Source organism: Beta vulgaris, chromosome 5 (assembly GCF_026745355.1).
Source record: "Beta vulgaris subsp. vulgaris cultivar EL10 chromosome 5, EL10.2, whole genome shotgun sequence".
Taxonomy (NCBI): domain Eukaryota; kingdom Viridiplantae; phylum Streptophyta; class Magnoliopsida; order Caryophyllales; family Amaranthaceae; genus Beta; species Beta vulgaris.
The window spans coordinates 49,233,775-49,248,959 of NC_079206.1; the positions used below are offsets into that span (position 1 = coordinate 49,233,775).

Here is a 15,185-nt window from a genome sequence, read left to right on the forward strand (position 1 = left end):
TTAAGACGATTTACAATGACCTTTGTGACAATTTTATACACCGTGTTGCACAAACTGATTGGTCTCAAATGTTTCACTGTTTCCGGGGGGTATTGCTTAGGTATTAGACAGATTAGGGCTTCGCACATATTTTCAGGTATCTCCCCAATCTGGAACCACTCTCTCACCTTTGTACAAATATCCTCCCCCACTACATCCCAAAACTTCTGAAAGAAACCAGGGTGAAAACCATCAGGACCCGGGGCTTTGTTTGGGTGCATACTGAAAAGACTTGACTTAATTTCCTCCCTGGAAGGTAAATTACCTAGGTCTATGTGGCCCTCACTATCCAAAGGTCTATACTTGCAGCTCTCCCATTCGGTCGTGAATAATTTCTGAAAAGCATTGGATATATGGTCTCTAATCCCCTGGGGGTCAGTTATGTCATTTCCTACCGAGTCTCGAATGTACCTTATTTTATTGGAAGCCCTAGAGATAATTACACTCTTGTGGAAGTAGCTTGTATTTCTCTCTCCCTGGGTAATTCTTTCCTTCCTCGTTTTTGCAAACCAAAGAGCCCTTTCCTGATCAAGGATATTTAGAATCTCGTTTTGAAGGCTTTCCTCGAGGTTTAGGTGGAACATAGAGAATTTATTTTTCGCAATGTAATCCTGGGTCCCCTTCAACCTTGCCAGGGCTTTCCTCTTCCTAGTATATAGGTTCCCAAATACAATCCTGTTCCAATCCATAAGAGAGGTGCTTAGATTATATAATCTCTTTTTAATGCATTGAGAAGGGTCCGTCATGGGCCACGATTGCTCCAGAAAAGGACGAAAGTTTTCATGCAAAGTCCACATGGGTTCAAACCTAAATGGTTTAAGGCCTATATGGGGAGTTGGTTGATCAAGATTAATAAGGATTGGGCAATGATCGGAGGAGATTCGCGGTAAATGCCACAAGCTAGAGTTTGGGAAACTAGTAAACCATCTAGGGTTAGCCCAGCCCCTATCTAATCTCTCAAACATAGGATTAGCTTTCCTTTTATTCGTCCACGTAAATTTTGGCCCATGGAAACTAATATCTATCAGATCACAATCATTCATGGTAACCACAAATTCTTCCGCTTTTCTTCTATTTATTTTCCTACCACCAAATTTATCCGCTTGACATGTGACTTGATTAAAATCCCCCATTACTACCCAAGGGAGGCTAACATTTGGGGCCATGCTAATTAACTCAGTCCATAATTCTCTCCTAATAGCATAACGGGGACTAGCATAAATGGAAGATAAAATAAAAGAGACTGAGTTCGAAAGTACCTCAACAAGGGCATGCACACCCTGAGTATTATCACTCATTACGTGAAGACCCACACGCTCGGGGTTCCACAGAACAAGGATTCCACCCACGAAGCCCACCGGAGCCACCAGATGCCAATAAAAGGACGGGAATTCCCGGAGAATATCCGCTGTTTTCTGCCTGCATGTTCGGGTTTCAACAAGAACAACAATATCTGGGTTGTGCGTGTCAAGAAGGTGGCGGAGATTATTTTTAAACTCGGGCCGACTAATTCCCCGAGCATTCCAATACAACACTGACATTTTAATCGGAATGCTGGGGCGCGCAGCCAAGCTCTTGAAGAGGGGGGTTTCCCGGTCCTCCACTATGTTCACTTCTTGTCCTGAGAAGGGACACATCCACATTCCTTGGCGGGGCGACAGAGTCAGAGCGCTTTCGCGAGGGTCGTCGTTCTCTTTTCCCTCTTCCCAAAGTGCCGATAGATGAAGTTGTTTGCACGGTGAGTATATTCTCGCCTCCACCAGAGCATTCGTATTTCCCAGGCTCGATATTTTTTGAGAGAGAAACTGTACTCTGATCACAAGCCTTTCGAGGGGAAAGAGAATCCCCGGGTCTATCCACGGGCCCATATTCTGGAGTAGTTCCCTCTCTTCTAGTTCTGCTCCGTCCTCTCTCATTAGAAGCCACTTGAGGAAGATGCGCATCTTTTTGTCGAGGTGAGCCGTGTCTGAGAACTGGGGAATATGAGCGGGGATGAAATCCACCGCATCCGGGTGGTACATTATCAGATTTTCTGCTATCTCCGGTGCACATTTCGGGTTTAGCATTAGTTTCTTCATTTTGACAAACTCCAGTTCGTCCAGAAACTCCCCATCCTCCAGAGGCATGAGATAGTCCGTGTGGCCCAAATTCATCTCCGTTCGGATTGGGCGAACCGAGCGGTTGAAGAAGATGTCTCCGTGGTATTTCCGGTGAATGAACCTGGGGGACCTCGGCGGAGACGCCGGTGGTGGGGAGGAGGAGAAAATGACTTCCTGGGGCGGGTAAATTGCCATGGTGTTTAGAAGGGGATTTTTTGTGGGAGTTTTTTTGTGGTGTGGTTTTGACTTTTGAAAGAGTGAGGGAGTTTGAAGGTTTAAGAACCTTGATGTGCACCGTCGGGGGACAGAGCACCTCCATACAGGTATTACTTTTTGCTGGGGTGCCACGTTTTGGCTTCTCATGGGAGGCCACAGATGAGTTGATGGCTTGAGTAATGTTGCAGGGTGTCAAAACTTCCCCTAGAATGTCAAAGGGGTTACTCCCTGCAAAAGAAGCTACGATTTGACTTTCTTGGGATTTTATTTTCCCCAAAATATTGATGTTTTGATTTTCCCCATTATTTCCTGGGTCCACGTGGGCATTGGTATTTTCCTTTTTGGATTTTTCCCCTCCCCCTTCACTGTCTTCGGAGCTCCGGTGTGGGTGTTTCTTCCCCACCACTTTCCATTCCTCTGGACCCTTCTTTTTCTCCTGCCCCGGGATCGTTTTTATTTTATCGTTGAGATGCCCCTTCCCTCCAACCTTTGTACAGGCGTAGGAGTTATGCCCAAAGTTATGGCATGCATTACAAAACCCCGGGCCATTTGTGTATTGTCTTCATCTTTAGCTGCTATCTTCATCTTTATTTGCTGCTGCTTCTTCTTCTTCCTAATAGCCGCCTTATTGTCGTCCTTGATTATAACATTATCAACTTCAACTTGTGTATTAGTATTAATCAGCTTGTTCCTAGCAACTACACCAGCAAAAGTGTAAGTATTGTTATTATTACAGTCATCATCACTGATCACTGTACAAGTACAAGTAGTACTTTGATCTCTACTAGGTTGAATAATCTTGGTGAAGTCATTAGCATAAAAACTATCATCATTATCATTACTCATCGTCAATGAAATTGTATAGCATAAATCACGCACACGCTCTGCCATCATATTATTAACTTCAACATCCTGTGTATTAGTATTATTCTTCTTCATAGACACTATACCAGCATAATCATCTGCGTAATTCACCGTACAAGTAATACTTTGATCTCTATTAGGTGGAGTAATAATCTTGGTGAAGTCATTAGCATAAAAACTATCATTATTACTCGTCGTCAACGAAATCGTATGACACAAATCAGCACCTAAACACTCCTCCATACTAAGGTTGTAGGGCCCTGAAATCATATGATATAAATGATCACCTAAACACTCCGCCATACTAAAGTTGTATGGATATCGCACTTCATGATCATCAAGCACTCGTAGAAACGGTTTCAAATTCCCACAATTATTAGTAGCCATTTACGACGGGTTTTGTGAATGACTGAAGAAAGAACTATGATTCTATGATAATAAGGTGATGATTAAGGATTTAAGGGTGTGTGAGTGTCTAATTTATAGCGCTACAAGTCCTTGGAGGAAAGGTTCTCCGAGGCAGAATTGGTGTAGGAATTAGAACTATAGTGGATAATGTTATTGGGTAAATAAACCTTTATTGAATTGGTGTAGAATTAGGATTATAGTGCGTGGATAATATTATTGTCTAAATAAAGCTTTAATTCAAAAATATTCAAGTTTTTTCAAACACAAAAAAGTTGTAGATTGTTAATAAACATCTTCTAGTCCAAAACTACCTCCAAACCGACATTAGCTTGGGTTTCATATACTAACATAATTTAATATAAGACATGTTACTTCAAGTTTTAAAAGATAAAATAGGGTAAAAGTTAGGTTTTCGAAGATTATATCATACTAAAAGATATGTAATGACTCCTAAAAGCAACATATTTTTGACGGCAAATTAAACTGCTTGAAATTTTCTTGCATATAATTGCTATAGACAACTAAATCATGATTGGTATTGTCGTATTGGTACCAAACCATATTAGTATCAAGACACTCTTTTTTTGAATTTATTTTCAGTTTAAATCAGCTTAATGTTTTAATTATTAATTTTGTTTTAAATTTTATTATTATAAGTATTTTTTATTATTTTTATTTTTATCATCATTATCATTTCAGTTCATTTATGTTCAATTCAAAAGCATGGGGCCTACATACTTAAGATAGTTAGAAGTTAGAACTTTTAAAAATAAGCTATATAATCGATGAAGATGACTGAACAAAAGAAAGTAATAACACTAAAATCTAAGAAAAAGGGTCGGAAATAGATTTCCGACCAAGAAGGCAAGAAATTAAAAACCCTATAAAAAATTGGGGAGGAAAGGACATAGCTAGTTTTAATTTGAAATCTTAAATTGAATTTACGATTTTTTTTACCATATATATCCCCGACAAATCACGAAATTTACCATATACCTTCAATGTTTCAGATACTCACCATATACCCCTGACTTTCTTGAACATGTTCACCAAATTTTCTTTTTCTAACGGACGTTAATTTAAAGGTAGCGTTATTTATAATTTTATCATTTAAATCTTAACCCTAACCTTAATCCTGCCCCACCACCCTCCTCTGTCAGCCCCCTCCCCCTAGCCCCTCCTCCCTCTCCCCCGCAGCCCCGCAATAATATATATACCCTTTTATTGTTTTTCCTTCCTACCAATATGAACCCTTAATTTTGAAATGTAAGATTTAAATACAACTCTACTTTGTAGAGTTTTATTAAAACTCTAGAAAATCCGGACTCATTTACAATTTTATGCATCTCACTCATTCTTTGTGATTACGAGTTTGGCCTCATTGTTGTTTTCAGTTCTTAGCCAAAGAAACAAAACTAAAATTGTCCAGATGTGATATAGGTCTTTTACAAAGTAAGGAGTTGAGGACATCTAAATTTTAGTAGGATTTAAAAAAATGAGTATACAAGAATTCTGAGGGTGTGTTCTCTTCACCTTAATAAATTAAGTTTCAGGTAAAACAAGTTCAATTTAATTTAGATAAATTCAGTTCAGTTTAGTTCAATTCAGATAAGTTTAAATGAGGTCCAATCAGGATAGTAAGTTCCAATAAAGTCTAATAAGATCCAATAAGTTCCAATCAGGTCTAATAAGGTCCAATAAGTACGTTTCAATTAGGTGCAATAAGTTTCAATCAGGTCTAATCAAGTCCAATAAGTTCCAATAAGGTTTATATAGTCAATTATCAATAAATATTTGTATTATTATTTATTATTTTATTATTCAGATCACCATTAGCTGATTATATTATAATTAGAATTTTATTTAAAGTACCATAATGAGTATGTCGTATTATACTTGTACTATTGTCTATTATTTTATTGAATGCTTGTACTATTATCTATTATTTTATTATTCATATTACTATTAGTCGATTATGTTATTATTAATTTTTTCATACGTGACAATTTTTCACTTGTTAGCAATAAATGTTAATCAACTTTTGATTTTCTACTAGTGCTTTATGAAATCAAAATAAGACTATTAGACATATTAGTGGTGAAAGTTGTGTATATGCAAATATATAAATAGTTTTTTTTTTGTTAAATTGTTTATCATAAGAGATAATTAATAATACTTCCTCTGTTTCATATTACTCCGCTACACTTTTCTATTCACGAACTCCTACGTAATTTTCGGAGAAGAGAGAGGTAGTGAGTAAAAAGAAAAGGGACACATGTGAGAGGACAGAGATAGAGAGTTGCCCAAAAAGAAAGTGTAGCAAGTAATGTGAAACTTCCCACAATGGAAAGTGTAGCGAATATTATGAAAAGGAGGAAGTAATTATTTTTTTAAAGGGTAAATTTTAATAGTTATTATTTCATCATAAATTTTGAGGGGTAGTATTTATGTTAGGGGTAATATTTATGTTATTACTCATCAATTTTTTTGAGTAATAAGGTCAAATAAGTTCAATTAGTTCCAGTAAGGTCTAATAAGTTTCAATCAGGTCCAATAAGGTCTAATAAGTTTCAATCAAGTCCAACTAGAATTTTTTGCATGCGATGCGTGCTTGAATTTTTTTCGAAATAGAAACTCGATTTTCTTCGGTACAAGAGTCAAAATTTGAACATTAGACATACAAAGTATAATTGTTTTTAGTTGTAAAATTTGATTGGTTTAGTTTCTGTCACTTAAGTCTCTCACCATTCTTTTTGTTTTTTTTTACTTTTCAAAGTTAAATTCTATGAACAAAATAGAAATTTTATTGAATTTATTTATGATTTCTAATATTATAATTTTTTAGTTGATTTTTGAATTAAATACAATACTTCAGAAATTGTAAAGAAAGTGGACACTTTGATTTCAAGTCAATTTTTTCATAGGTTGTAGTTTGTAAGTGAATTTTTAAGTTTTTATAAAGTTTCCTCATTTTAGTGATTTGCATAACGTAAATTATGTAATTTTATGATTTTAGTTGACTTGTGAGTGATTGTTATAATATTATTTTTGGTATTTTTGCTTGAAGCCCCCTTTGAGTTGTAAGTGAATTTGTAATTTAGAATGGGAAGGGGGGCAAAATAGGCATTTCAAAAGAGGACACCATTGCTCCCCCCCTCCTTCCCTTATATAATAGAGATAAGTTTCAATCAAGTCCAATAAGGTCTAATAAGTTTCAATCATGTCAATCTGTTTCAATCAGGTCCAATAAATTTCAATCATGTTTGATCAGGTCTAATAAGTTCAGTTCAATTTAGTTCAGGTCCAATAAATTCAGTTCAAATAAGGGTGCATTCTCTTCACCTGAATGACTCTAAACTTATCTTAACTTATCTGAACCGAACTTATTGAACCTAAACTGAACTTATTGGACCTGATTGGACCTGATTCAACTTATTGAACCTGATTCAACCTGATTAGAACTTATTGACCTGATTGAAAATTATTAGACCTTATTGGCCGTGATTGAAACTTATTAAACCTTATTGGACCTAATTGAAATTAATTAGACCTTATTGAACCTAACTGGAACATATTTGACCATATTAGACAAACAAAATTGATGAGTAATAACATAAATATTACCCCTAACGTAAAATACTACCCCTCAAAATTTATTATGAAGTAGTAATTATTAAAATTAGCCCGTTAAAAAAATTATTATTATTAATTATCTCTTATGATAAAAAATTTAACAAAAAAAATATTATTTATATACTTGCCTATACATAACTTTTACCACTAATATATCTAATAGTCTTGTTTTGATTTCATAAAGCACTAGTAGCTAGAAAACCAAAAAATTAATAATAACATAATCAGCTAATAGTAATATGAATAATAAAATAATAGACAATAATACAAATATTTAATTAAAAAATAGACAGTAATACAAGTATAATACTATATAATCATTGTGTTACTTTAATTAAAATTCTAATAATAACATAACCAACTAATTAAAGTGATATGAATAATAAAATAATGGACAATAATACAAATATTTATTGATCATTGACTATTTGGACCTTATTGAAATTTGCTGGACTTGATTAGACCTTATAGAAACTTATTGCACCTGATTAGAACTTATTGTACCTTATTAGACCTGATTGAAACTTTTTGCATTTGATTTGAACTTATTGAAACTTATTAGAACTCATTGGACCTAATTAAAATTTATCTAAACTGAACTGAACTTAACTGGACTGAACCTAAAACTTAATTTATTAAGGTGAAAAGAACGCAACTTAAGTTTAGCATGAACGCACTTTGAGTCGGATGTACAAAAATGATAGGACAAAAGGAGAGCTATTGGGTATCGTTTTGGTACCAATAATAATAATTCCTAAAATTGGTAAAGAAATAGAGAGATGGGAATAGGAAGCAAGGTGGGAGACTTGGTTTTCAAGGGTTTTACGGCGAGCTTGGGTTTGGCAACCATCTATCTCACTGCTACTTTCTCCGCTAGTGTCTATCGAGGTCTTTCTTGGCACAACGCTCAATCGGTAACTCTACTTTCTCTCTCCTCTTACTCCTCATTCTTTGTCATTAAGATTGATAGTCTTTGAATTATACTATTTACTCTTAGGTTTTTGTCACTGTGAATGGATTCATTGTTAGTATATCGTAATCAAATCATGGTTGTGGGCCTTGTGACATCCCTGTTCTTTTGAATATCTTCGCCAGACTTGGATTATATATTGTATTTGTGGCATCACTTAAAATGGCCTAGTATGATATTAAAATATGCTGATGGTTCTTATTTAGGTAGGTAGGTGATTGTGTAGGTCTATTAAACTTGCTTACAATGTAGATTGTAGACTTGTGGATCTAATATTGGACTGAATAGGAAGTAGTTGATTAATGTTGTGGTTGGCTTAGAAGATAAGCTTGGCTGGCTATTTAGTGCAAAATCAACTGTTTCGATCGCACTTGGGTTGTGCTTAGTTGCAGCATTGCAGTTAGTCATCTCCATAATACATTGCAATATTGCATTGCACAGAAGTATATAACAGTTATACTAGAGAAAGGGAAAGGAATCAAGAAAGGGAAAAGAAGAAAAGAATTAAGGGAAACCAGATGATTTTGAAGAGGGTTTTTCTTATTTATAGAGGTTCTAATGGGTGTTTAATTGGACAATGGAGCTTCGAGGGCCTCTTCAACCCACTTCTATCAAGAGGAGACTGAGGAGTACTATAATACCTTTTTCCTCCCCAACACCCAAAACCTTACTCCTACAATCTTCCTCCATGACATTTAACAAATTTCAATTATGGCTTATGCTTGTCACCATCACCACGTTGCTCTCCATATTTAGGACAACTATTATCATGTAGCGGCATAGCGCAGTCTCTATTGATCTTGTAATGGTTTTTATTTAACTGTCAAAACTTCTGAACTAACGTGACCATAGTCATGGACTCGTGGTAGCTCACTACTTTGGAAATTTTCTTATCAGGAAGGTTAGTTATGTTTTTTTTTTCATGCTTCACTCTATAATTTGATTTTACCAAATGGGTGATGGTATTGTAGAAATTAAATCGTCTATGTGGTAGTACTGCTGTGGAAAGGTAGAGGTGGTAGTATGGTTTCCATACATGGCGATGCATTTATGGAGATGAGGGACTGGTATGTGTGGCCATGATAGCTAATAGGCAATGGTGTTGATGGTGGTGGTGTCAATTTTATAGGCCGTGAGAGCGGGTTCATGGTGTCGAGTTTTTGGGTAGGGATAACATGGTTGGTGGTGGTATCGATTTCCTTCCACAAACTTCATTGACTCTTTCCTGTTTATTCTCATTTTATATTCACTATTGACATTTATGAGTTATAACAAGGCCTTGTGCTGCATGATAGTCTTTGTTCGAGTTAATTACCTTCCAAGGACCTCAAGTATTCATCTTTTTTCCGTTAAGGACCTAAAGTAATTTGTTGCTCCTCCAAGGGATTATTTAAAACATAACTTGACACTGTTAACGCTATTAAACACCAAGAACAGAAAAATCAATTCAATAGAAAAAAATCAACTATTAAGCTATAATTTTCTGAAAAACAAAACAAAAATATTAAGCTATGAATATTCCAAATCTGTTACGAGCAACAAAAATTCATAAAATTCAACATTTCCATTAAACATGTCTCTCATAATTGATTTTAATTCCATATCTAAATCCAAACAAGAAACAAAGGCCTAAATCTTCAAGATAATTTTCTCATATTATATTACTCCAAAAAAACAAAAACACCAGAGGCTTAAATCTTCAAAATATATAGTTTTTCATCAAGTAACATCCAAAGTCACTCCTTTAAAAAAACAAAAGTCACCAAATCTTCAGATGTTATAATCGAGTTCACCTCCCTGCATATATTTGCAATAAAAAAAGTTTATATATGAGTGATATATAATTAATGTACTAATTGAATAACTTTCAACAAGTCATACAATTACCTGATAATAGTTTATGGAAGTGGAGGCAGAGAACCGTGGTGTTCTGGCGCTGGTACTTTGTGACATGCTCGGAACACTTTCATGATTGGAGGTGATGGAATGCGAGGTGTTATGCACTTCATTATCACTATACACAGCTACACCTCCCCTTAATGGTTGCACCTAAAAATAAAAGTTTAAAGGACTTAGTCTAAAGTAAACTAATGCAATTAAAATTACAAACCGAATTTCACGCTTACACTTGCAAGTCTTTGAGATCCATTTGGATATGTATATATTTCAATCCCTTTTTGGTGCATATGTACTTGTGAGTGTTGAGTAGGAAGGCTTTATTTTCTGCTGTTTTTCGTTCTAAGTTGGAGCAAAATGTAGTATATCTTGATCATTCTTACAAGTTCTGATGTTATGACCTTGTTGTCCACATCTTGTGCATGACATTTCACTCCCCACCTTGCTTATTTTTCTCCCTCATACAATCTCACCAGCTTGTAATCTCCAATTCTTTGGTCTACAAGCATTTACGTTTTTGACACGAGCTGGTTGTATGGAGTATTGTGATGTTGGCCACACTAGGGGGCCACTAAGAGGCTCTATATTAAACTTATATGATTTTGAATAGTTGCCCTTATGAAACCAATCTGCCAGATAGATCACTATTCTTCCATATTGCAGCTACAACATGATTGCAAGGAATGCCACTAACTTGCCACACATTGCAGCTACAAGTTCTATTCAACAAGCTGACAAGATATTTGACTTGTGTCTCCTTCTCTCACACCAAAAGAGAATCTCCCATCCAAATAAGCTGCCCATCCTCTTGCATGAGCTTTAGAAGTCTTAAGCTTTTGTTGGATCCTAGAACATATTTGACTTCCTGCTTTTATCTTTCAATCTTATTCATGAGTATCATACTTGCTTTAGTTTTAAGTCTAGGTATTCTCTTTCTTTCGGCAAAGTTCCAAATTTCTCACCAAATTTTCCAAGATAAAATCCAAATCAATTTTTTCAATCTAAGCACAAGGTAACATCTCATTAGTCATGTTTTTCAGTCAATTTAATGGCACAGACATACAATTTTTGCAGAAGATAATAATTAATCCAAGAAGAGATAACATAAATATAAGCAAAAACAAAAAAAAAAATTAAATTATATGATAGCAAAGGAATTGAATTTTCTCACCTTCACAGATTTGCTTTGGTGAACATAAAAACAGAGATGAATGAGTTTCTTTTGATGAAGAAAGTGATTTTTCCTCTTCTTGTGACTGATCTTTTCTCACAAGTAGAAAAGTGTAAAGGAAGCTTTAGGTTTTTTTTTTTTTCTTTTCAAATTGGTGTTTTTCATTATTAGGTTTGCTGTTAGTTTAAGCTATTATACTTAACGTCCGTTAGAGTTGATCCCTTATGGGAGCAAAAAATTACTTTAGGTCCTTAACGGAAAAGATGAATACTTTAGGTCCTTGGTAGGTAGCTAACTCGTCTTTAGTCTGGCATTTTGGCTGACTGGAACTAGACTGCTTCGCGTCTACTATGGGCAGAATATTAATTGGGGATCTATTTTGGATGAATTGGCATCATTGATCTTCTTATTGATCAGTGGAATGTGAGCTCTGTAGTTCTGTTTTAATGTGTTAACTATTGTTCCACTTGAGCAAAAGGTTTTTATTTTTGCTTTTCTGCATGGAGATAAGAAGGTATAAGAAGAGCAAGATTTCACATTTATTTGCAGATGCTCAACTGCTTATACTTTCCTCTTCTATTTAAGAAACTTCAATTTATGCACATCAAATTTGGTCTCTTTTCCAGTGCAACTGAATTTCTACAATCGAAACAGTTGATGCAAGTCCTTGCCTTTTCTTAATTACTTGCTATCCTGGTCATGGCATGCTTCTAGTTTTAGATTTTTATTTCTCCTTATCATTCTCAAGCATCAAATGTCAAATTCATCGTCCTCTTGCTGTATGTTGGTTCATGTACTCAGTTTGCTGTATCTTATAACAAATTATGTTGTTTGTCCTGCAGATTGGCTAATATTTCATGCATTCTCCTCTTGATGTTCTATGATCATATAACTATAATTTATGATTTTACCTTCTGAATTTGGATACTTTGTGGACTGTCATTGACCGATTCATTCTTTTGCAGAAATTAAACCAGGAAGACCAGGACGATCAGAAAAATATGGCCTGAAACATTGTAATCGCATCACTTCTAATGTCAACAATGATATTTTGAAGTGAATCTTCCATAAAAGAAAGTTCAACAGTTGAAAATTCAGTAGGATGAAATTCTGCTAGTCGTGTAACTTTGCTATATCAAATGCGGAAAACTGGTTCGCGGGATTGAAAGAAGACATACAGAAAAGTAATTCTTTGCTTACCTCATTGAACCTATTTTCAAGTTCTTTTAATTGTAGATCAATGACACTTAAGAAAACTTCAATTCGAAAATGATGAAGATTTGTCACTTGTGGTCTATTTCCACGAAACTTCCTTCTGCCAGGGAGAACATACTTTTCCTCCATATCAGGAGTCTCAATGCCATATTTAATCGCAAACAAAGTGACTTTGCTCATGTGAATATCCCATCCATCATTTCTCAAGTTCTGCAAATTTATCTTAGTTACGTCAACCATTTTCATTGCGTTCACTATATCTTCATCACTTCTTTGTAAAGTTAGGTTCAACTCATTTGTAATCGCAAATGTACACTTCGTCAAATGTGCCACAAAAATAAAATCAAATGGCATCAGCAAGTGTGTAAGTGACTCAGCTTGATTCCGGTCAATAATATTAGAAACATCTCCAATGGCATCAAGTGACTCAAGAATTGTTGGGTATAAATTAAGCACATTCAAAATTATTTTAAAATAAGAACCCCAACGAGTATCACCTGGTCTACTCAAACTAAGCTCCTGATTTAAGTCAGTTTCAGATTCAAGTTCACCTAAAGATAATGTTGCTTCCACATGTTCAACTTGTGTTTTTCAAAGAAATTATTTCCGTTTAGGTGAACCACCCACAAAATTCAGTAAAGGTGCAAACACATCAACAAATAGCCACCTACAATCAACATCTTTCTTTACGACGGCAACAAGTGTCAATTGAAGTTGGTGAGAAAAACAATGAACGTGCAGATGGAGATTCGTTTAGAATTAAAGTTTTAAAGCCATTAATTGCACCTTGCATATTGCTGGCAGCACCTTCGTAACCTTGGCCTCGAACTCCAGAAAAACTGAGAGAGTGTTCCATATTAGAAGTGACTCAATTGCCTCTTTCAAAGTCAAAGATGTGGTATTGGCAACATGTACGACACCAAGAAAGCGCTCCATAACCTCACCTCTTTTATTAACATATCGCAAACATAAAGCCAATTGTTCTTTATCAGATATATCCACAGACTCATCAGCAAGAATAGTAAAAAAATCACCATCAAGTTCTTTCATAATTGCTTAAGTTGTCTCAGTTGCACAAGCATTAATAATATCCTTCTGAATTGAAGGAGCTGTCATTTGGTAGTTACCCCGTGCATTATATAAAACAACTTTAGCAACATCTTCTTTTTCTGAGGCAAGAAATTTCAGAAGTTCAACAAAGTTACCTCTATTAGAAGAAATTTCATTTTCCTTATGTCCACGAGCAGGCAAACCTCACTAGTAGAATAAATGCTTATTGTTGCGGTCATTAAGTGGCCTATTGCGACGATTTTTGCCGCGCAGCAACTAAAGGAGCAACAATAAGTAATTAATATATTATTGGGATTTAAAACCGCAGCAATATTTGAACATATTGTTGCGGTTTCTAGGTAAAATCGCAGCAATATATTTATTTTATATCAAATTTATAAAGCATATTGCTGCGGTTTTTTGGGAAAACCGCGACAATAGGTACTAGTACAGGTAAAAAAAAAAATTTTGTTTTTTGCATTTTGCCATCAAATTTGAAAGACAAAAAGGCTAGAAGAAAATAAAACACTATTGATTGAAACTAATGACAAAAAATTATTATACAAAATTTAAAAATATAAACAATACAAATTGAAATATATTATTACAATATATTTTAGGCATAGTATAAAAAAATCAAAAGTATAATACCAAAAAAAAACAACTAACTAACTAATTACAAAAAATATAATAAAACAAAAGTGATATTAAAAAGAAATAAGAAACTGATCTAAAAAAATAAAAATAAAAAACTAAAACAAAAAATCTACATACACATCTAAAAAACGAAAAAAATAAAAAAAATCCTAAAACCAAATCTCTACCTACAGATCTTAAAAAAGGAAAAAAAAAACGAAAAAAAAGGAACGAAAAAAAAATGCAAAAAAGGAACAAAACAGATCGAGCGAAGGACGAAGATGAACGAACGAACGAAGATGAACGAACGACCCATCGGTGACCTAAGCCGTCGAACGGTCTGCGAGCGACGACGAAGGGTCTGCGAACGACGAAGGGTCTGCGAGCGACGAACCAGCTACTGAATTTGGCGGACGAACAAACGGTCGTGGTTGGAGCTCTGGCGGACGAACGTTGGTCGTGGTTGAAGCACTGGCGAACGAACGATTGTTGTTGAAACAATGGCGGACGAACGATCGTGGTCGAGAGGAAGAGAGGATGAGAGAGAGAGATGAGAGAGAGAGATGAGAGAGAGAGATGAGAGAGAGAGATGAGAGAGAAGAGGGATGATGATGAGAGAACGACTGAGAGGAAAGAGAAGGAGAGAGCCATGAGATCTGAAGGGAAAGAGGCGCAAGAGAGATGAAAGGAGGACAAAAGAACCCTAACACGCCTTATTTACTTTTTTTAAATATTTTTTAATGATATTGCTGCGGTTTTTGTCAAAAATCGCAACAATATAGTAAAATATTATTTGGCAGAGAAAACGCTAGCAGCTAGCGTTTATCCAAAACAAATTACTTTTTGTAGAGAATAAAAATATATAAATATTGGTATATTTTTTATTTTTTCTAAAATATATTTCTTGAGATATACAAGTTTAAAAATTGCAAAAAGTAATTTGTTTTGGATAAACAATATTGTGACATGTGTGCTAATTACATGTTGA

The 15,185-nt window shown here is 35.0% G+C and overlaps 1 long non-coding RNA gene across 1 annotated transcript; it reads left to right on the plus strand.

Annotated features, from left to right (window-relative positions):
* The first annotated feature begins 7,957 nt into the window (after window positions 1-7,957).
* LOC104893886 (uncharacterized) lies at window positions 7,958-12,659 on the plus strand. The gene is made up of 2 exons (XR_790161.4): window positions 7,958-8,173; window positions 12,262-12,659. It is a non-coding gene; the product is annotated as an uncharacterized LOC104893886 (long non-coding RNA).
* The last annotated feature ends 2,526 nt before the right edge of the window (window positions 12,660-15,185 follow it).